At 45.0% G+C, this 23,100-nt stretch overlaps 1 protein-coding gene across 2 annotated transcripts in view; it reads right to left on the reverse strand.

Annotated features, from left to right (window-relative positions):
• Positions 1–23,100, reverse strand: part of lekr1 (Leucine-, glutamate- and lysine-rich protein 1) — a 284,281-nt gene that overhangs the window by 95,522 nt on the left and 165,659 nt on the right. The gene's annotated exons all lie outside the window — the stretch shown is intronic.

The following is a 23,100-nucleotide window of genomic DNA, read 5'->3' on the forward strand; positions in this document are numbered from 1 at the left end:
CCCTCCCTCCTGAATTCAGCGTTGCCCCCAACCAAGCCCGAATCTCTCATTCCCTCCCACCTGGTTTGGTTCTTCTCTCCATGCCAAGCCAATTTCTCACATGCTTCTTCCCCATTCCTGCCTCTTCTCCTGCCCTGTGCCAAGCCCTGATCTCATCCTTCCTCACCCCCAATTTCTGCTGCCTTGTCCTCTGATCAAGCTCCAATCTCTCGCTCCCTCCATCCTAATTTTCACTCTCTTCTTCCCTCACTAGCTACAATATTGTACTCCCTCCCAATTTCTATTCTCTTCTTACCCACCAAACCACAATCTATTGCACCTTCTCTCCTGATTGGTCCCCAGCTCTGTTCTCCTGCTTCTGGCTTTCCCACCCTATAGCTGGCCAAGCAGTCAATTTGGACATCAGCCAGGTTGGAAACAGAAGAAAAAATTATAATGATCTCCTACTGTCCCTGGTTGTTGGGTTTTCCCCATGCTGGACCTCACTCTCCTTTCCTCCTTGCAAATATTGGGGCCAATCCTTCCACACGATGAATGGAGTGCAGCTATGTGCATACACACTTTATGTGGGATAAAAACAGAAAATGCTAGAAATAGACAGCATGTCAGGCAGCATCTGTCCAGAGAGAAACAAAGTTAATGCTTCAGGTCTTCTCTGATACAAATTCTTTCTTTTTAACTGGGGTAGAATGAGAAGTTTACTACATGTTTTTGTCCGCTGCCACAATTTTCTCGAAATTTTTGCTATAACTGGAGTAACATCTTCATTTTAAAATGCCAGGAGTGCTTTTAAACTGAAATCTTTACCAGTACTTACCTGACAGGCTTCCAACACTAAGCGGTGCTGTTGCCCCTCCTATCCCATCTCCATTATGCTCTACTTCTGCGAGTCAACACAATTCAGGACACTAACTATCTCTGCCAGTCAACAGTGCGCACACACACACACTGTAAGGGTATAAATAAATATGAAATTATATTTCATTTTTAAAAGCTCTTAGGCAGATTATTAAGCAGTACCAAATGTCTGTGTACACTAGTCATTAACACATTTTATCAAAAAGTACTCAAAGGTGCCAATACTAACAATATTCTGTGACATTCTAAGTCTTATAAAATAGGCAACATTAATATGCTGTCAGAAATGGGAGTGGAAGGAAACAGTGAAGACTACAGAAAGTTGTTTGCATGTAACCAGGATATTCAAAATGCATGTATTTCCTGTAATCCGAGTGAAGAGAAACAGGGAAAGATAGAATCTAGTGCAGCATTCAAACTGTTACATGGAAATTTATTCAAAACGTTACACTGCTAAGGGTTCACGGTATCTGAAAAATGGACGGACAATTTTAAGATTTGCCACTGTTATACTGCTAAATATCCCTCTCTTCCATTTGCTCAATTTCTCATGTAAAAAAAATGTTCTCCTTTACTTCAACCCTTTGCTATTTACAAGATGAAGAACAGGCCACTGCCATTGACTCTGCAGCCCATACCCTCCTTGCTGCTACCATATGTTCTTCTCTGCAACTGGAACCCCACAATGCCATGACTGGAGTCAAGGTCTGACATTGGTCTCAAGGTCAGCTTGGAGTCTAATTGTAATGGAATTAGGGCTAATCGTGAGTGGAGGTAGTGGGGTTCTTGAAAGCAGTGACCTGGAGAAATCGTTTTTATTCTAAAAAATATTATGGCTTTGATATTCCTTTATTGAGTGCCTAAAGAACACTCAGTTCCCAGGTGCAAAGTTGAGGAAAAGGCTGCGCTAGTTTTAAGCCTGGGTGGCGAGTTGAAAAGCTACCCAAATTTGTGTATGTTGAAAATTCATTTTCATTAAATATATTTTAGTTATTCATGCAGATCAAATTATATGGGTACAACATAGATAATACACAATGCCTTTTAGCCAAGGTAAATGCTGGTGGTTCTCTCCTCAGCTGCTGAGAATGACTGCACAGAACATGATCTGTAGGACTCACTGGACCGTAACTTCCATGGAGTGGCAATTACAGTCAAATTGCCATGCCGCTCGTAATTACTTACCCTGAAATGCAGCCACATCTTTCTCACCTGACCTTCCGTGGGAGGGGTTGGGTAGTTAGTGGGGGGGTTGGTCAGTGGGGGGGAGTTCAGGTGGCCAGTGGGGGGTAGTCAGTGGGAGTGTGGTTAGTGGGGGGAGTCTGGTGGTCAGTGGGGGGCGTCGAGTGGTCAGTGGAGGATGGTCAGTGGGTAGGGTCGGGTGGTCAGTGGGGGTGTGGTCAGTGGGGGGTGGTTGGGGGTGAGGAGGGTAGTCAGGGGAGTGTGGGTGTAGTCGTGGTGGGAGGGTAGTCCAGGGGGAGGGAGGGAGTCCGGGAGGTGGAGAGGGTAGTCGGGGGGTGGAGGTATATTTGGAGGGTTAGAAGGGTAGTTAAGGGGAGGGATGTAGTCAGGAAGTGGGGAGGGCAGTCGAGGGGTTTGGAGGGGTAGTCAGGAGGGGTGGAGGGGTAGTTGGAAGCCCCCCTGGAGGGATCAGGGAGGGGGTGAGGGGAGTACCGTGATGAGTCAGAGTGGATCAGTACTATAATTGCCAGGAGTTAGAAATGATTTTAATTCTCCTAACGTTCTGTGGGTAATTAATGGTGTAAGACAGTCAGAACCATCCAAACCATCTTTGGGGTACTCCCGTGGGTACAACACCCCGGAGCTAGGAAGTTATGGGCCATTTTATGTAAAGTTAACTTTAGATCTAGGTTTAGCATCTCATCAAAAGGCATGAGTACATATAAATGGGTTTGAATCTGCAATCTCTCTTTGCACAGAAGCACTGTATTCAGGTCTCAGTTATAATTTTTCATTAGCTTAATTACTATTACTTCCAAGCAGCACTCCATTAACATTGCATTGTGATGTCAGCCTGGATTATGTCCTCAAATCCTGGAGTGGGGATTTAATCCATAATCTTCTGAGAAGTAGTTAAGGTATACTGCAGGTGTAAGTTGGTCAGGAAAGTCTTAAGGCTGAATATTTGGGCCCAGCTAAGGGCAGGAACGGAGATGGACGGGAGCCAAAAAGACCAGTGCTGGCTTCACCAGGGTTCACACCAGGGTTATTGACGACAGGATCAGAATCCTGCCCAATCCCTGATTAAGGTCAATTAAGATACTTGGAGAACCTTGTTAATCGGGGTGGCAGGGTGGGGGCCGAATAGTTGAAGGGGTGTACTGGATACACATGTTCTATGGGACAGACCCGGTCAAAGGGGATAGGTAGTGAGGAGAGCCAGTCATGACCACCCCCAGGAATTACCCCAGAGGCATATAAGTTTCAACACCGCAGAGGGGAACTTGACCAGTGGGAAACAAGTGCCCTTGGCACTGCGCAAGTTGTGGGAAAAGTGGGCAGTAAGTGCTGGGGCAATACAGGGGGTCATCACCCTCCTTGCTTCATGGGGGCAATAGAGCAGGGGGCATGGTAGCTAAGGACATTTGGGCAACCAATTAACCACAAGGAAGGCAGCTATGACAATGGGAAAATTACTCTCAGATTTTCGGCCCAGTGACAATGAATGGTAACTTGCTCCACAGGACGGTTGGAGCCCTGGTCATCAGGAGGACAGGGAATAGGAACAGGGGGCAAGAAAGACATGGAGGTCATACTTTCTGCATAGGAACTACCAGTGAGGCAGCTAACAGGAGATGACTGAGATCTAATGCTGCAGGAGGCTGCGATTCTCCAGACAAATTGTCAGAAACATCTGTGCCCTTGTCATCAAAGGCCTCACACCTCAGAAAACTTGTGCCATGCCCTTCCAGTAGCTGTCAAAGTCCCAGTGGCCTTCACTTCTGGCTCTAAGGTTTAACTGTGGACTTTGGTGGTATCTTGCAAGCGGCGTAACACCCCTACATCTCGCAAGTCACTGATTCCTTCTTTGCCCGAGCGAGATAATACTTCATTTCATGACAGATGAGGCCTTGCAGACACAGAGACATTGGGTTTTGCCACCATCACTGGATTCCCCCAAGGTGCAGGGCTTCATTGATTGCACTCAGTGACATTCCAGTCAGGTTCATCAACAGAAAGGGCTTTCACTCCCTCAACATTCAGCTGGTCTGCAACCACACCGAGCACTTCCTTCATGTGTGCACTTGCTTTACTGGAAGCTGCCATGACTCCTTCATCCTCCAGCATTCAGATTGCCTCAGATCTTCACTCCATCCCCTGTCCTCCTGATGGATCCTAGGCAACAAGGGATACCCCTCTACAAGACCCTGAAGCATGGAGGTGATACAACCAATGCCCTGCTCACTAAAATAACCATGAGCAGGGCATCAGGCTTCTCAAAGTGCAGTTCCAGTGCCTGAACTGGCCAGATGGTGCCCTCCAATACACTCCTGCAAGGGAGAGCGTGGGAGTATGGCATTGAGATAGAGGGTTAGCCATGATCATATTGAATGGCGGAGCGGGTTTGAAGGGCCAAATGACCTACTCCTGCTCCTATTTTCTATGTTTCTATGTCGATCATTGTGGTGGTCTGCTGCGCCTTCCATAACATGGCCCTCCAGAGACATGAGAACCTTGAGGATGGTGAGTTACTGAAACTAGCTAGGTCCTCAGAGGAAAAAGAGGAGCATGAGGTGAGAGGGGGAGGAAGTGGAGGTGGAGGCTGACGAGCATCGAAGTGCCCTGGCTGCACAAGGAGGTGGCCAGGCACAGTAGAGGACGCAAAGGTCTTGCCAGGATGCCATTAATGTCAGGGATCATTTGATTCAGGAACATTCTACGTGAGTTTCTCTGACCCAGTATGAAAGGCATGGGATGCAATTCGATCTCAGGTAACTGTGCTAACACATCCATTGAAGAAGAAGGTTGGAGAATCTAAACTCTTACTGCCAATGACAGATGCACAAGTTCTCAGAACCTTTGCCCTCTCCTTGATCACATCCTTGGTTTCCTTTACCACCTCAAACCACTCTTTTATGCTGCCGCCAATAAAAGGCATCTAAGACATGTGCCTTCAAGTGTGACTATGAATTAAAATGATAACAAAGGGAAACAGTGTATATAGCCTGTAAGAAGACACCTATGTGATCTATTTGGTACTCCCTGCTCGGCCACTCCTATGCAATGCTTCCTTCGTGGCCTTGAAACAGTTGGAGGCAGCTTGCTCACTTGTCTCGGCTTGTGGCTGGGATGCATGTTGTGGTCATCCTCGTCATGGAGGTGCCCCTGGGGGCATTTCCAGAGGCTCCTACAACTGCATCATTACAAGGGTAACATCCACCAATTGGCCCTACTTCATAGAGGCTCCCACTGTATAGGGTGCAAGGAGGCCGAGAATCATGAAGGCGTCCCATGAGCTCTGGCACCCTTTCCTTCCTCAGTGAAGTACTCAGCCCTTGTCAGTGTTAATAGGATCCAAGCTAGTTTCTCCTTGTAATACCAACAGAACAATGCTGGGTCTGCTTTTAGCTGAATACAGCTCACTTTCAGCAGAATGGAACTAACTGAGAAATACCACAACCTTGATGTATCATTCAACCCATAAACTCACTTCTTTAATTTCTACGGTTTTCCTTCAATATCACCAGCTTCTTTAGGTTTCAAAAACATTTCCCATTTAAATTTCTCATCCTGCAAAATGCAGCTTTTATAACAATTGATTTACATTCTCAGGAATATGTTCTTAAAAGAGCTAAGAAAAAAGCTCACTTTTCCTGCAGTGGGGTGTACACTCTGAATCTTCATCACCAAGTCTCTCTCTGTAACCCCAAGCCACTAGTCTGGATTTAGCCTTATACGTGCCATCAAGAAGTGTGTTTTCTGTGCATATCCACCTGTGTGATAAGGCTGGCTATTCCCTGTCTGGCATTTCAGTGTATATACCAAATTCTTTCCAACTTTCCAACTAGCATCCTTTATCAACTTATCTTCTAATTTGTTAGTAGCCACTAAAACTTCCCAATCATAAGGGCTACTACTTCTCAAGGTATTTGTTCTATGTTCCTTGTTCTTGACAAACTATGAACTCCATTTACCCTCCTATCTCTTTCTGGACTATTGCTACACGATCTCTCCCTCCTATGATCAGAGTTCCTATCAAAAGTCTGTGATCTTTTCCTAGGGCCACAATCAATTCCAGGTCCACTTTCAGAACTCACATTGCATTTTCTGGCCTTCCACATCTTTACCTCATTCTGCCAATCCATGCATCTTACCTTCAGTCTCTCATTTTGCACATTCAGCCAATGTTTGTATTTGCTGGTGGTTTTTCCTGCTCTCCCTATAATGGTGGCATCCATCCCTTCATTTATTGGCCCCTTCTAGCATATATATTGCCAATTTTTGATAGCTGTCCTTTGGGATAAATAACCTTATCCTGTGCTTCAGTATCACTTAGTCCATATTCAATCAGCTCTCTATCTGCCATAACCTGCTCCTCATAATTGTCCAACATTTGTGAATGTGAAGTGCATGGTGCCTCTTTAACTTCTATTACTTTTTCAGATTCTGTAAATGTATAAACAGTGCCAATTAATCTCAAGCAATGTACTCTAACAGTTTGATTGCCATGTTATAAAATTACTGCTTTTCCATCACTGCCCATAACTTTACCCAGACCTTTCCACTTTTTCTGCCATTCTCTTTTGTAATATACAATGTCCGCTGAATTAAAGTTTATTTCTGGCCTTATGCGGTCCCATAGGGATCATCGAATTTTCTCTGAAACCTCAGCCTTGGTAAATGCCCTTCTCCCTATATGCAGGGAATTCAAGTACTCATAAAAAATTGAACTAATTGTAGTCCCTCCCAAAGCCGGGGGATGATCCCACAACAGCGAAGGTATTTTTGACTTGAAGTAAGTAATAGAGTTGTGTATTCAAATTTACAAATGGCACTCAGTTAGAAGGCACAATTAATTATCAGGATGAGAGCTGGAATTTCCAGAGATATAGGGCAGAATTTTCCCAGAATTGCATGAAGTGCGGTAGCGGGCGGATAAAATAGAGTCCTACCCGCCGATGAAAATGGTGGGTTTTCACGCCGTGTGTTCCCGAGCCTGCCTCATTATTTATTCACTCCCGTGAAACACGCCATTTCCATGGTGGGCAGGCTCCCATTCGCCTGCTCGTCATCACACAGCTGTTGAATCACGCCTGCCGCCATCTTTAAAAGGCAGCCGCTAGCAAAGCGCTCATCGCCACCAGCTCACCCCAGCTGCCTGGGAGACATGGCCAGCAAAGGCAAAAAGACTGCAGCCCCCTGCTTCAATGATGGGTCCCTCGAGTGACTGCTGGGTGCCATGGAGGCTCACCGGGATGTGCACTACCTCCGCTCTGGCCGCAGGATGGGAGGCTTGGGAGGTGGTGGCAGCGGTGGTCAGCACGAACGCCCTGCAGAGGAGGGCAGCCACCCAGTTCCACAAAAGGATGAATGATCTCCTCCGTTCTGCTAGGGTAAGTCACTCTTTCATCACTCCCAACTCACACGCTCACAAATCCGTCACACATCCACAGGGCCCTTACTCGCTGCCGGTGCAAGGGACATCACCATTCACTCTTTCACACAGACCGTAATTGTCCTCATCCCATCCGTGAGATCATTCACCACCCACACAGGCCAGGCATACTTATGATCTGGCGTGGCAGGCATCCTGATACACTCTCCCCATCTCTATCCATGCAAGACAAACTGACTCACAACAGGAGGGAAAGGTTGCAGACAGCTGGAGAGATGCTGGAGATCAAAGTTCTGACAGAATTCAAAAACAGAGCCATCCAGCTGGCCGGCGATTACCAGGACCGGTCCTGTGCTGACGTTGAGGTCGGCGCTGCTCTAACAAGTGAGGGTCCAGCAGTACAACGTCCACCAGACAACCATGCCATGAGTGATGTGTCCTCATTCACAGGCCATTGCCATGCACTACTTATATCCCCTTGCTTTCACAGGCACATCTGCCAAACAGCTGAGAGTCCACAACCCAGGGCCTCTAATCAAGCTCCAAAGAAACCTCTGAAGAGGAATCTGAAGGCACCCTCCTTGAAGTCCTGTCATGGAGCTCACACACACCCTCCACCAGTGCAGAGAAACCTCGGTGGGACCTAGCTTTAGAGTACCCTCTGGATCACAATCTGATGAGCACATCACACTTTTTGATCCACAGCAGACGGAAGCAGGGACTTCCCAGGTCCCCGGAACTCGGAGGGTTGCTGGAGGCCAGAATGTTGCTGAGTCTGAGTCAGATGACAATCCTCTGGACTCAGTCATGTCATAGTTGCTGAAGCTGCAAAGGCAAGTTAGGGAACAACAGGAAGGGATGTCTGCTGAACTCCTCAGGTTGTAATGCACGATGGAGGAGTCCGTCAGTCTTCAGGCTGAGGTGATAGTGCCAGCATTGCAATGCACTGAGGTGAAAACTGGCAGGACGGCGGCCACCATGGAGACCTTGGTCCAGGACGTCACTCCAGCAAGCAGTAGGCAGCAGGCACGGGCTTAACTCAATCGCTGATACCATAGTTGGACTCCAACAGTGTGTGCGCAAGAGAGGTGCTGGGCAGCTTGATCCTACTCCAGCTACCTCTTCCACTCATGGAGTCAGCCAGGGGCCCTCGGGCACCCATAGGGAGGAGGATCAACAGGTGCATGCGCTGGGGCCGTCCACCCAGGGGACTCTGGGAGTCACCAGCTCATTTGACTTCCCTCTTCGTGTGGCCACTACAGATCCAGCTTCACAGGCTGAGGAGGGTGCCAGTGCCACACAGCAGGATCCTGAAAGCAGGCCGGGGTCCTCCAAGTCTTGGCCCTCCAGAGGACGCCCGCCAAAGTCATCACAGACAGGGCATCACAGTCAGCAGTCTGCCTCCACCTCTGCTGTAGATGTCCGGGCAGCACCTAGACGTAGCAGCAGGGTTAGGAAAGTTAGGTAAAAGTAGTTGCACAGCCTGGCCACGGGTGTTAATCATTTGTACATACTGATCACTATTGTCAATAAACTCCTAAGAATGTCTGCCTGCCTGTGGCTCCTTGTTCTGATGAGCAGTGTTCTTGTCACTCAGATGTGAAACCTTTCTGCACAAGATAAAAGGCAGGTGTCTCAGTCCAGGGCCTCTTCCCTGTGCTCTGTGCGGCCTTCAGACCACAGTGATGGTCCAGCCTCACTCTCCCTGGAAACATTACTGATGCCTGCACCTCGGCAGTGCTGGTCATTGCTGCCAGAATGTGGTGAGCAGGCGCCACAGAGTTCTCTCATACTTTCTGTGTGCTCTCAGCACCTTTAAGGTGGGGCTGGTCCCCATCACAATGGCATCTGCGACCAGTGATGCTGTGCACCAGCTCGTGAAGGGCTGAGGCGCTGAAGGCGGACACAGCATCAGATATGTTTAAAGTTTCATGGCTGCGTCTCTGAGGTAGCCCTGATCATGGATCACAAGCGAGCTGCCCTTGGCCAGACAGGAGTCAGACATTCTCAGAGGCTATGTGAAGATCTATGGAGTGTCCTCAATGCATGTTGTCATCATCCTCCTGCGATCAAGCGACTATTAGGGCCTCCACTGCATCTCCATGATAGGAGCATTCTCACAGTCAAACGTTTACAACTTCGATGTGAGGATCCACAGGGGCACCTTACTGAATGTCGTCATCGTCCTCCACAGATCTGGCAGGTATTAGGGCCTCCCGAGTGTGCCTGCCTCATCTAACCAGTGCGAGAGCCTCATCCCTGTCGTCATCCTCCTAATCGGAGGAGACGTGCAGCTCCTCCATCTCCTCCTCAGCCTGTTGCAGCACCAGGTTGTAAAGGGCGCAGCAGACAACAACGATGCGTGACACTCTCTGCGGACTGTATTGCAGGGCTCCACCAGACCAGTCCAGGCACCGGAACTGCATCTTCAGCATCTTGATGGTCTGCTCCAACAAGTTGCGAGCTGCTGCATGAGCCTCTGCTGCAGTCTGAGGCCGCCACACGGGTGTCATTAGCCACGGCCTCTGCGGGCAGCCCTTGTCCCCAAAGAGCCAGCCCTGCAGCCTCTGTGGATTATGGAAGGCTGCAAGGATCTGCGAATGACTCAGGATGTAGGCGTACTGCACAGTCCCTGGAATCCGTGTGCATACCTGCCGGATGCGTTTCTGGTGGTTGCATACCAGCTGCACGTTCAGTGAGTGGAAGCCCTTATGGTTGATGAAGTCCATTGAGTGCAGCGATGGAGACCTGAGCGCCACATGAGTGCAGTCAATCACACCCTGCACCTCAGGGCAAAATCAGGGCGAATCCAATGGCCCTTGCATCCTAGCTGCCCCAGTCTCGGGCAAAATGCACAAATGTGTGCAGTGTAGAAGTTGGTATCCATGATCTCATGGATGCAATTGTGCGTGGCGGATTGTGAAATCCCAGAGATCACCTGTGGAGCCCTGAAAGGAGCCACTGGCAAAGAAATTGAGCGCCACGGTCACTTTCAAAGCCACTGGCAGTGGATGCCCTCCATGTCCCCTTGGCGCCAAGTCCTGCAGTAAGTGGCAGATGTGAGCCACAAGCTCCCTAGACATGCGCAGTCATTGGCGACACAGGTTCTGAGTCATCTGCAGGAATGGTAGGCGGCATCAATAGACCCTAGGCACCAACTAGCCATAGCTCGCTGCTGCTCCTGGGCAGCGTGTGCAGGAGCCCCTGCTGCCCTTTCTTCATGAGGTTGCTGCTCCTGCCTTTGCATGGCCAGGTGCCTTAGTCGCGCTCTCCTCCATCTTCTACGCTCTCTGTAGGCCATCAGGCATACAGCTAGGTCACCAGGATCCATGATCCTGACGCGGTCCTTCTGCAGCATGAAAGAGAGAGAGAGAGAGAGATGTGGTTATCATGGCTGCACTTAGCACTTTCCTGGCCCTGTGTGACCGCCCCTTAATGCCTCCCGGTGAGTGCTGGTCACCCGTCAGATGGCCAGAGATGAGTGCGTTGCATGGCTGCCCTGTCAACCTGCGACATGAGGGACACTGGTCCAAACCAGGATGCTGAGATTGCAAGGGGCTGTGAGCACCTCCGGCAGTGACTGCTACATGGCCAGCGTTGGCAAGGAAATTGTGCAACACTGGCAGCCCAACTGCTCCGCGGTCCAATAAAGTGGTGGCGGAATCAAAGTCTGCACTGGGGGTCAGGGGGAGGGGGTAAGGTATGGAGCACTTGGTGGCCCTTTGGTGCCTCCGTGATGCTTGCATGGGCGGGTAGGCTAGGAGCCTGACCCCAATCCTATCACTGTGGCTGCGCCTGATCTATCTTAGTTCCAGAGGCATGGTCAGTTTATACAGCTGTCCCTAATGTATGGCCACTCCACTTGCTTACCCTGCCCCCCACCTCGATTGCCTGTGCGCAGGATGCAATGCCAGGGCAGCATGACACCCTCCTCCTCAGCAGTTGCCTCCGAGGCTGGCCAGCACTTGCCCCCAGACACCCCCCACCCCTCAGCAGTCACCTGCGGAGCCAGGCATCAGTTTCCCATGGCCCCCAATGCCCCTGAGGCCTATAAACAATGGACAAGCTGTGGAGAACACTGTTGCTCACTCACCTCAGTTCCCCCAAAGTGAAGGCTTTGCACGTCACCTGTGTGCTGTTGTGAAACACGTCAGCGTGCTTTCCCACCAACGTGGACAGATGATATGGCAGGCTTCCAAGAGCATGGTGGGATGGCCTTTTAATTATATGCTAATGTATTACAATTAGCTCCCTGCCAATTGATGGCGGGAAACACAGCCCACCATCGGTGGGCTGAGCGGAAGATCACGACCTGCCTTCACGTCGTTGTGAAGTGGGTCCCACCATGTTTTCTGCACACGCCACCTATCACGCCCGCCACCAGCGGCCTTGGAAAATTCCGCCTATAAGCTGATTAATTGAGTGAGTCAGCTAATGCGGCAAATGGAGTTCAAATGGAAAAGTGTGAGATCATCCACTTTGGATCAAGGAAGATAAATATTTGTTTAATGGGGAGTGTTTAGGAGGCTCTGGAAGAGCTAAGGGATTTAGGTGTCCACATACACAAATCACTAAAAGCTAATGCACAGGTAGAAAAAACAATCAATAAAGTTAATGGAATTTTGGCCTTTATCTCAAGGAGGTTGGAATACAAAAGTGAGGAAATGATGCTTGTTGTATAGAGCTTTGGTCGGTAAAGATTGTCATGAAAATATAATAATTTTCATAATATTATTGTGATTTATTGTAAAAGTGGGTTAATTGTGAGGTCTGTGTGTATGTGTATGGGGAGAGGGGGATTTAATTGAACTTGAAACCGCTGGTCTGGAGCTTTTGAGTCATCAGAAAGAAGTTAGGTTTGAAGTTATAGAATGAGAGGTGTGACGAAAAGTTGTATTTATAGATAAATTAGCTTAGTTTGAATTTCAAAGAGAAGATAAGGTGTTACACTTAGCCAAAAGAAGCTAAGCCAAATAGTGTGTTTATTTTCCCCAAAGGTTACTGATAAAATTAGTGCTATGAAAGATTTATAGTATGAGAAAAGTAAAATTACAAAAATATATGGGAACAATGGAATTTGCATTAAAAAGGGAGAAACATGTGTCAGAAAGATATAATTCTCATAATATTATTTGAATTTATTGTAAAATAGAGTAATATATATGTGTCTACATGTGCCTGTGTGTGTGTGTGTGTGTATATATATGTGTGTTCGTGTGTATGCGTGTGCGTGCGTGTGTGACTTAATTGAATTAGTCTGGGTGCTTTCATGTAAGAAGAGAAGTTAGGTTTGAAATGTTAATTAGGTAAACATGGGAAAGTTTAGAAACATAGGTGTCAAGAGAACATTTCCATTTTAAATAAACCAGACTAGATTGTTTTCAAAAGAGGGAGTGAAATGTGTCACCTAGCCAGGTGAACTTTAGAAACAGTGTGTTTATTTTTCCTAAAGATTACTGGTAACACTTAGTGCTATGAGAAATTTTTATTATCAGGAAGATAAAGTCCAAAGACATAGTGAAACAATGGGTATTTGCATTCAAAGAGGGAAATGCGCATAAAGGAATGAAAGCTGTGTGTAAGGGTAGGCATTTTAAGACCCTACAAATGTGAAAAGCCTTCAGCATCTATGTCTCAAGCTGCTGTCTTCAAAGGACTGAAGTTAAAAAAACTCACTTTAAATTCGATTTGTTCAGAGTATTATGTTTCTTTGCCTGGGTCTTTAAAATCTGTGTGTCTTACTGCTGCCTTAACGAAAGTGTGACTGGGAGTTAGATTGATTAGGGGAATTTATAAGTTACATAGTAGTAATTTGCAGATCCATATATGTATTTAAAATCATTTCTCTTATTAATAATGTTTAATTTAGTAAGAAACCTATAAGACTTGGTAGTCTTATTATTCCTGAATTCAAAGCACGCATCTCAAAATTTATACAAGCTGCAAAACAAGTTGTGGCAGTTGTTTCAAGTTGCCCTCTGGGATTTAACCAGCTCAATATTTACCATCGTCTGTAACATAACACATGTATAAAGGGGAAGAGGCTATGTGTCAGATGGAAGGCATTCTAAGATCTAACACAAGTGTAAAAAGCCTCCAGTCTCTATGTATCAAGTTGCTGTCTACAGGAACCAAAGCTAAGAAACCTCACTTTGAATATCAATATCCAGGGTATTGTGTGCTTTGCCTAGGTCTATTTAAATCTATTTGTTTTTACTGTTGCCTTAATGGAGGTGTAATTGGGAGCCAGATTAATTAGGGGATTTAGGAGTTATTATAGTAGTAATTTGTAGACCTAGGTATGTGCTTAAGATATTTTATTTTATTAATAAATATTTAATTTAGTTTTGTAAAAAACCTCTAAGTCTTGATGGACTTATTACTACTGAATTCAAGGCATGCATCTCGAAATAAAATACAAATTGCAAAATAGTTGTGGCAGCTGTTTCAAGTTTCCGTCTGGGTTTGAGCAGCTTGACATTTACCATCCGCTGTGCCATAACAAGATCTAGAGTACTGTGTTCAGTTTTGGGCACCACATCTCATGAAAAAACTAACCGGTCTTAAAGGAAGTGTCGTGTCTGATTCACCAGAATGGTACCAGGGTTTTAAGGGTTAAATTATGAGGGCCGGTTCCATAAATTTGGCTTGTATTCAGATGAGTTTACACAGTAATGGGATAATCTAATTGAGGTCTAATTGAGTAAAGGATTCAATAGGATAAAGCTATTTCTTATTGTGAAGAATCCAGAACAAGAAGGCATATTTTTAATTTGGAAATAGATAATTCAGGAGTAAAATCAGCAAGCATTTTTTCAAAGGATTGTGTAAATCTGGTAGTTTCTCCCTCAAAGGCTGCAGATGCTGAGTCAAATGAAATTTTCAAGATTGGCATAAACAGATTTTTGTTTATGATATTAAGAAATATGGAGAAAGAGCGAGTATATGGAGTTGAGCTTCTGATTTTTATCATTTTGTGAAGCTTCAGGCTCTCTGAGCCTGCTGGTCTTGCTGAGATTGTAAACAATGTAGCAAACCGTAATTATGCAAAAAACCCTCTGCAGGACTTGCTAATGTGTCGCATTGCTGATGAGAGAATCTAACCATCTACCCTTGTCAGTCAATGGCATTACCATCGCTGAATCCCCCACTTTCAACATGCTCCTAGGGGATGCAATTGACCAGAAACTGAACCGGACCAGTCATATAAATACTGTGGCTACAACAGCAGGTCAGAGGCTGGGAATTCTGTGGTGCGTAACTTACCTCCTGAGTCCCCAAAACCTGGCCACCACCTACAAGGCACAAGTCAGGAGTGTGATGGAATGCTCTCCAACAACACTCAAGAAGTTCGACACCATCCAGGAGAAAGCAGCCCACTTGATTGGCACCTCATCCATCACCTTCAACATTCACTCCCTCCACCACTGACGTGCATTGGGAGTAGTGTTTACTATCTACAAGATGCACTGCAGCAACTCACCAAGGCTCTTTTGACAGCACCTTCCAAACCCGCTACCTCTACCACCAAGAAGGACAAGGGCAGCAGATGCATGGGAACACCACCAGCTGCAAGTCTCACACTATCCTGGCTTGGAACTATATCGCTGTACCTTCATTGTCACTGTCTCAAAATCTTGGAGCTCCCTTCCTAACAGCACTGTGGGTTTACCTACACCATATGGACTGCAGCAGTCCAAGAAGGTAATTTGAGTAGAAGAGCGATAATGGTGTGGAGGAATCCCAATGGTGGCAAGAATCTACAAAAACTTGCAGTACCCACATCCGTAGAATAAATTGTTCCTATCTAAATGTGTCCATACATCAGTTTACTAGAAGGTAGCAGTACCACAAGGAAAGTATAATATACTTGCACTAACTAACTGACTTATAGCCACCATACAGCATTATCAAGGCATTAAATGTGGCAGTTAAAATTACAGTGGCACTCAATTTCTATGTCTTTCTGGTTATGTCAGAGATTAAGTTCCACACATGCCAATCTGCAACCCAAAGTGACATCACCTTCTCAAGGGCAAATAGGGATGGGCAATAAATTCTGTCCTAACCAGCAACACCCACATCCCATGAACAAATAAATTTTTTTAAAGTATTCAAGGGCTTGAATCAAGCTTTCAGGGTTTTGATAGTTTGCTCACCACTATTCTTGTAGCATTATGCATTTCATTGAGTGCCAATTACTCAGGTGTTCTGGAGTTTCACAGTGCGATCGTAATCTACTTCTGTAAAATCCTGGCCTGGTCAATAGCTCTGAGATACATGACTGCTTAAAGTGATAGAGCCCTGGCAACTTCTCAGGTAGCAGATGTTTGCATTCATAATGATGTGCTTGGCATCACAATTAATCTGGACATTTATTGAAATCCCCCTTTTCATAAAATTGATCAATTCTGCAAGGACAGTTCAGGGGGTGACTTGGGTCCCGTCAATATTTGCTAAAATTGGATCCCTCCTCCTGCTGCTTTTCATATCAAATGAAAAAACTGCCCAACTCTTTGAAACAGGGCATGTGCTACTTGCATAATGCGGCATTGCGTTGCAGATTGGCATGTGTGGAACACAATCTCTGACATAACCAGAAAAAATCCTGTGACATAGAAATTGTGTGTCACTAATTTTAACTGCCACAATAATGCAGTATGATGACTATAAGTCAGTTAGTTAGCACGAGTATATTACACTTTCCTTGTGAAACTACTACTTCTAATGAACTGATGTATGGACACATTTAGATAGGAACAATTTATTCTACAGATGTGGTACTGCAAGTTTTTGTAGACTCTTGCCACTATTGGGCTTCCTCCATGCCATTATCGCTCTTCTCCTCAAATCACAGATAGAGACAGACACCAAAGGAAGTGCACCATTGGAGGTGGGGAACCAGCTGCCAGAAGCTAAGGATGACAATGTCACAGATGGCACTCCCCACAACAATCCTGTAGTTAGCAATTCTGATTTCAGTGCTTCCAAAGCAATCAGAAATGTAATGCTCCAACTCTCCAAAATAGCCACCATGCAGCCCTGCCTGTTCACTCATGCCTCTAGCAAACTGAAACGACAATAGAATATGCTGCTAATTTTAGGGGGCAGCAGTCCAGCACTGGGGGGTGGGAAATTGTTGCACATTGAACACTCATTATTCAAAGATTTAAATGGCAGGGGTTTGAACATTGTGGGGACTAGAAGTGGAAGCATTGGAAAATACAAAAACCACCCCTGCCCCTCCAGACCAGTGGTGCTAAGTCATTCTGCTTCATTTTCCTAATTTTAGTGCCAAGATTGCATAAATAGATGGGTCTAAAACAGAAGAAAACCTAGTTCTTAAAGCCTCCACCAGGCCTTTTATGTTTTCTTCTGGCAGCATCAACAGCACTATTCGAAACTAATATATTGCCAGTGGTGTCAGCAATCCTTTGATCTATTGAGGGAAACTTTTCTTTAATATAGCTTTAAATTGTAATGGAAGTGCAGGTGGCACGTGGAACAGTCGCTGCATCATATGCTATCAGATAGAATACAACAGGCTCATTAGTAAATTGGCAGCTGAAGCTTTAGATTTCTTGCTTTCGCCCATCACAGTCTCCGTCTCTAAGTTGTTTCTAAGTTTTGGCATCTTTTCCGTTCTGTTCCAGCTTTCACTACACTAGGCCACAAGCAAACATTGCATTTTTTTTTCAGTTTTTGAATAAAATTTTGTTTTAAGTTGGTATATTGACTGACTAGATTTCAAAGTTTGTCTGTCAGCATTTTTATCATATCTGCTCTCTCGTAAAAAAGATAATGCCTAAAAAACAAAAAACAATAGACTTTGTGCTGGATACCTTGTTTAGCTGCATACATGTAATTTTCCTGAGATGGGAATTCTGAGGCAGTAACTGACCTCCTCACTCCCAAAAGCCTGTTCACTATCTACAAGGCACAAATCAGGAGTGTGATGGAATAGGCCCCATTTGCCTGGATGAATGCAGTTCCAACAACACTCAAAAAAACTCAACATGACCCAGGGCAAAGCAGCCCACTTGACTGTCCACCTTAAATATCCATTCCCTCCACCAGAGGTGCACTGTGATTGGAGTGTATCCAATCTACAAAATGCATTGCAGCAACTAACCAAGGCTCAATCAATAGCACCTTCCAACCAGTGATCTCTATCACTGAGAAGAGAAAGGACAGCATGGAAGCACCACCACCTCTTAAGTTCCCCTCCAAGTCACACACGATACTGACTTGGAAGCATATTACCAGTCCTTCATTGTTATTGGGACAAAATCCTGGAAATCCTTCCCTAACCGCACTGTGGGTATGCCTACAGCACATAGGCTGCACTGGTTCAAGGTGGCAGTGGCTCACTACCACCTTCTTAAGGGCAATAAAAAAATGTTTTAACAAGTTCCACATTCTAACCGCTTTCTTGGTAAAAAAAAACTCCCCTAAATTCATGATTGCATTTGTCAGTGACCAAGTTATATTTATGACCCTTAGTTTTGAACTGCCCCACAAGTGGAAAAATCTTCTCTATATCTATCCTATAGAACTCCTTCATAATTTTAAAGACTTCATCAGGGTTTTCTCTTTCCCAGGGAATAAAAAAATTCTCATGTTACCAAATCTGTGAGAAGTTTTTTACTATTTCATGTGATGTGGGTACTGCTGGCAAAGCCAGCATTCATTGCCCACCCCCAATTTCCCTTGAGAAGGTAGTGGTGAACTGCCTTCTTGAACCACTGCATGAAGCCTGTGTGATGAAGGTACATTCAGGGTGCTGTAAGGCAGTAGTTCCAGGATCTTGACACAGCGACGATAAAGAAATGGCCAAATGTTGGCTTGATGTCAATAGCAGTCACTCTCACCTCACCTCTGGAATTCAGCTCTTTCGTCTGGAACCATGTGGTCTTGGCAAAGCATTAGTGACCTGATTATTGGTGAGTAGGTGCCACTTGATAGCACTGTCGATGACACCTTCCATCACTTTGCTGATTATCAAGAGTAGACTGTTGGGGCGGTAATCGGCCGGGTTGAATTTGGCCTGTCTTTTGTGGACAGGATATCGGTGGGCAATTTTCAATTTTTTCAGGTTGATGCCAGTGGTGTATCTATACTGGAACAGAATGGCTAGGGGCATGGCTGGTTCTGGAGCACTTCTTCAGCACTACAGCCAGAACATTGTCTCGGCTCATAAACTTTGCTATATCCAGTGCACTCAGCTGTATCACAAGGAGTGCATCAAATTGGCTGATGACTGGCTTCAGTAATGCTGGGGACCTCAGAAGAAGCCTCAGTGAATTACCTACCAGGCACATCTTGCTGAAAATGTTTGTGAACACTTCAGCCTTGACCTTTGCACTCACATGCTGGGCTCCATCATCGTTGAGGGAGGGTAGCCTCTTCCTCCTGTTAGTTGTTTAATTGTCCACCATTCATGACTGGATTGGGCAGGTCTGCAGAGCTTTGATCTGATGCGCTGATTGTGGATTGCTCTTACTATGGCATGTTGCTTCCACTGTTTAGCATGCATGTAGTCCTATATTGTAGCTTCACCAGGTTGGCACTTCATTTTTAGATGCACTTGCTACTGCTGGCATTTAAATTCCCCAGCCATCTTGGGGTTTGAACTTAAGTTACTACATCATTAGCCCAGACCTATTAGTCCAGTAACATAACCACCATGCTACCATACCCAACTGGGATTGAGTGCGCAATAAACCTTTTTACTTTGGGCTACGCATTGGGAATGGTTTTGGCTGCAAATCAAATTCCCTTGATGTCTAGTGGAAAAGTGAATCGTCCACTGAATAATCCATTTGCAGTTCTTCCAATCAGTAGAATGAGTACAGTAATAGAATACTTAACTTCTCACTAGTGGTTTGCGGTGGTTCCAAAATTTTAGAAGTGCCAGAATTCTTAACAATTATCTATGTTTCTTTGATTAAAGCTTTTACATGGGAAAGATACTTCACTAAATTGAGGACAGGCCAGATGGATCACAATGATCTTTTCTGTTCCTGTATATTCCTGAGATGCCATGCCCCATGTAGTAATACAGCAAGAGAGGAGCTGGAGAATCTAGGGCACCAATAAAAGTTATGTATTTCTTTTTGCTTTGATCCAAGCTGGCACAAAGCAAAAATAGATATTATTCACAATGAATCAATGTTAAGCCATTGTGAGAATTTCTTACAGACAAACTTGTCAATCATCATGCATCATCGATACCAGGGCCTTGCAAATACTTAACTCAGGCAAGTCACCCAATGTCTTGTTAAACAAGAATGCCATTGAGAAATACATAACAATTAATGGCTCTTAATTTACAAATTTAACAACCTTTAAGCATCATTAATAGCCTGCCAATCAATATTCATTATTTATTACCTTGGCATTTACTACTAATTATTGACCAATACAGCTACCTCGGTCCTTCTCTTAATTGAAATTTGTGCAAGAAAGCTGGGTTTTGTTACCCTGAAAGATGTATGCCAAGGAACCAGATGAACCCTTCAACTCCCCACAAAGAAACAATCTGGGGTTTTACATCTCGGCATTAATCTTGGAATGAATGATGTCTGACTCGGCTTGCTGAACTATCTTACAAAAATCAGTTTGGATCAAAATGAATTTACTAACCTTCAATTAGATTACCTTCAAGCTGCTAAATGAATAAAGTAACTCTTTCATGCCAAATCATCAATGAAGATGCCAGACCACAAGTCATGCACTGAGAACTTTTTATTGGTCACAAATCACAGATTAAAGTTGGATACAAAAATACTTAATAGACATGCACAAATGTAACCAGAGTCACCTAACAGTTGAGTAGCAAATCATTAATGGGCTGAATTACTTAGCTAAATAAGTAGCAAAGTTGCACTGGAAATTCAACATTTACCTCAAATCAGCACTAATGAATACTGAATATTAACTTAGTAGCGACCAGAATCTGAGGTTACAAACTGATGACCTTACTTTCAGAACAATTCCTTTGATATATGGATTGGAGCTCTTGTAGCACAGTGGGTAGTGTCCCTGCCTCTGGGCCAGAGCTTTGGATTCGAGTTCCACTCCGGGACTTGATGGCCACGGAAGGCGTGTTCATAATGTAGCCAAAACAGGTTGATTATCAAACTACAAATCCTTCCAATGGCACACAGTAAGAGCGGGAGGGTCTCCCGGGTCAGCCATGCTTGATGTGGTGTCCCTCAAACTACAGCCTCTGGTGACAGGCTGGCATCCTGTCCCAGGGAAAAAACTAGCTATCAAAACAGATATAAGCACATGCTTTGTCTGTCTCATGCGGAAACTTCTGGATCTAAATCTTTAATATCTGACAAGTTGACAACTTTGAATAACCAGCTTATCAAATAACTCAAGGGTGTACATGTGATGAACAATTCTCAGAGCTTACACAGCTTCATATTCATAAGGGGCATGGTTGGATCAATTTCCTTCCTTCTATGGCACACAGGCATTCGCTTCTGGAGTGTTGAGTTGAAGAACCCCTTCTGGGCAGGTTTATTGTTTGCACTTGGAAATCAATTTGGACTGAAATCGTCTGCACTGCGTCACCTTTCACTATTCTCAATCACAGATTGCTCGCATTTAGGTGGCACTCTTGCCTCTGCCTGTAACAGGCTAATGTAGTCATAATTTAGTTTTAGTTTCTAGCCTCTGACACTCTGTTCCTAAAGGTACCTTGTGCTGGTAAGGATGTCTCTTACATCTACTAGGTAAAAGTTCTTACAGAAGAAGAACAGAAGAATAAAACAAAGCTTCTGATTGAAACAGAAAAAAACTAAGAAATAATGTTACACCTACTAAAGAAAAAGGAAACTTCTGCTTCTGAGTGATCCATGTGTCAGAAGAGCTTGTGCTTTTTTGGATCAATCATCCCCAAAATGTTTGTACTGAGCATTGATCTTCAGATAAATTGGCACCACATTTAAGAACCTCTCCTCCATCCCTCTACCATAAGGCTTTATTTTTAATACATGGATCAACACAAATATGAGGGATAATGACCTGATTACAACTCAATGAATGCATCTGCCAAGGACCTGAACCAGGGATAATGAATTTACTATTTAACAGCTTAAAAGCCTGTTTTTGTTTTCTTAAAAAAAAACTAAATTACCACCTTGCTGTTCTATTTGCTTTGCTTACTTCACATTATTAGATATTTCAAATATTTTTAGTGCAAAAACAACTTTAAATTATCAGGGGTAGACCTTTTGCGTCTGCTTGAAGAATCAAAACAGTTTGTTTTGGTGAGAGATTACCTGTGGCCAATCACCATAAATAGCACTGAGTCATTTCCTTACATACGAGAAGCATTTATGTATTTCCCACTTATCTCGAAACACAGATAAATAGAGACATCCCTCTCAAGAAGAAGCTAGTGAAAGCATTTTTTAAAAAAATTAATGTAATGCTGAAAAACTATGGGCCGAATTTTCTGCCAGTCGGGCGGGTGGGCCCGACCCAATCTCTGGCGGGCGGGGAGCCAATCCCCGCTGGAGAAGCGGGCCACACTGCCATTTTATGTGGGTGGGCCAATTAAGGCCTGCCCAGCATGACATCTGGCGGGAAGCGCTATGCGCTTCCTATGCGGGCAGGGGGATTCCCCAAAAGCAAGAGTGCGCTCTTTCGTGCATGCGCACGAAAGAGCGCGCATCTCCCTGAAGCAAAGTGCTGCCTCAGGGAGATCGTTTCCACTTTGAAAAAGCTTAAAAATAGAAAAAAAAAAATTTCCCTAACATGTCCCCCTCATGTGACAATTTACACTATAACTTTATTAAACTTTTTAAAACCCTGCATGAAACCTCATCCCGCTGGTAGATGAGGTTTCGTGTTTTTTCTAGTTGCTGCCGGGGCTCCTGGCCTGCCCACCAACCTTAAAATTGGACGGGCAGGTCCTTTAATTGTTTAAATGATCCTGTCAATGGCCTCAATTGGCCATTGACAGGTCAGCCGGCCCACAGCTGATTTTGCTGCGCCCCCGCCTTCCTGAAAATTTAAATGGGGCGGGATGACGTCAGGGCTTCCGCCCAACATCATCCCGCGTCATTTTATGCATCGGCGAATGGGCCCCGCCCCCAGCTCACCGTCGGCAAAATTCTGCCCTATAAATTCCAAATAAAATGTGGAGATATGCATGGTTTGAAACAGGAGAGCCTGGCGCATTATTAATGTAAACCAACAGAAATAATAAACCTGCAAGTCAACCATTACAGGAAAATACTGAAAAATTATAGAATGCTTTAGACATTGACTGGTGTCCAGTGCGTTCAGTCACAGATGGAAAGAAATATGTTGACCTTTGAGATAACCTGAAATGTTTTTGCAATCTCAAGTTTAATTACATTTGAGGTGCAACTCTGGCCTAGATTTTTGCCACAAAGGAAAGGCTCTTTAATGAGGTGAAAATGGTGGAAAAGGCCTGAATCTGGGAGTCCTGCCCCTGAACACAGCACCTACCATTTTTGGGGGGGAAAATGGACCCGGGTTGGGATTCGTGCACGCACATTTTCCAGAGGCAGCTACCTGTAGAAATGAGCAGCTGCCTCCACTAATGTGTGATTTTGGTATGAGAGGTCTCTGAAACCCAACATATGCAGATTACACCTGGTAGGAGCAGGTCTGAACTTTGT

This window comes from Cetorhinus maximus, chromosome 19 (assembly GCF_964194155.1).
Source record: "Cetorhinus maximus chromosome 19, sCetMax3.hap1.1, whole genome shotgun sequence".
In the NCBI taxonomy this organism is placed as follows: domain Eukaryota; kingdom Metazoa; phylum Chordata; class Chondrichthyes; order Lamniformes; family Cetorhinidae; genus Cetorhinus; species Cetorhinus maximus.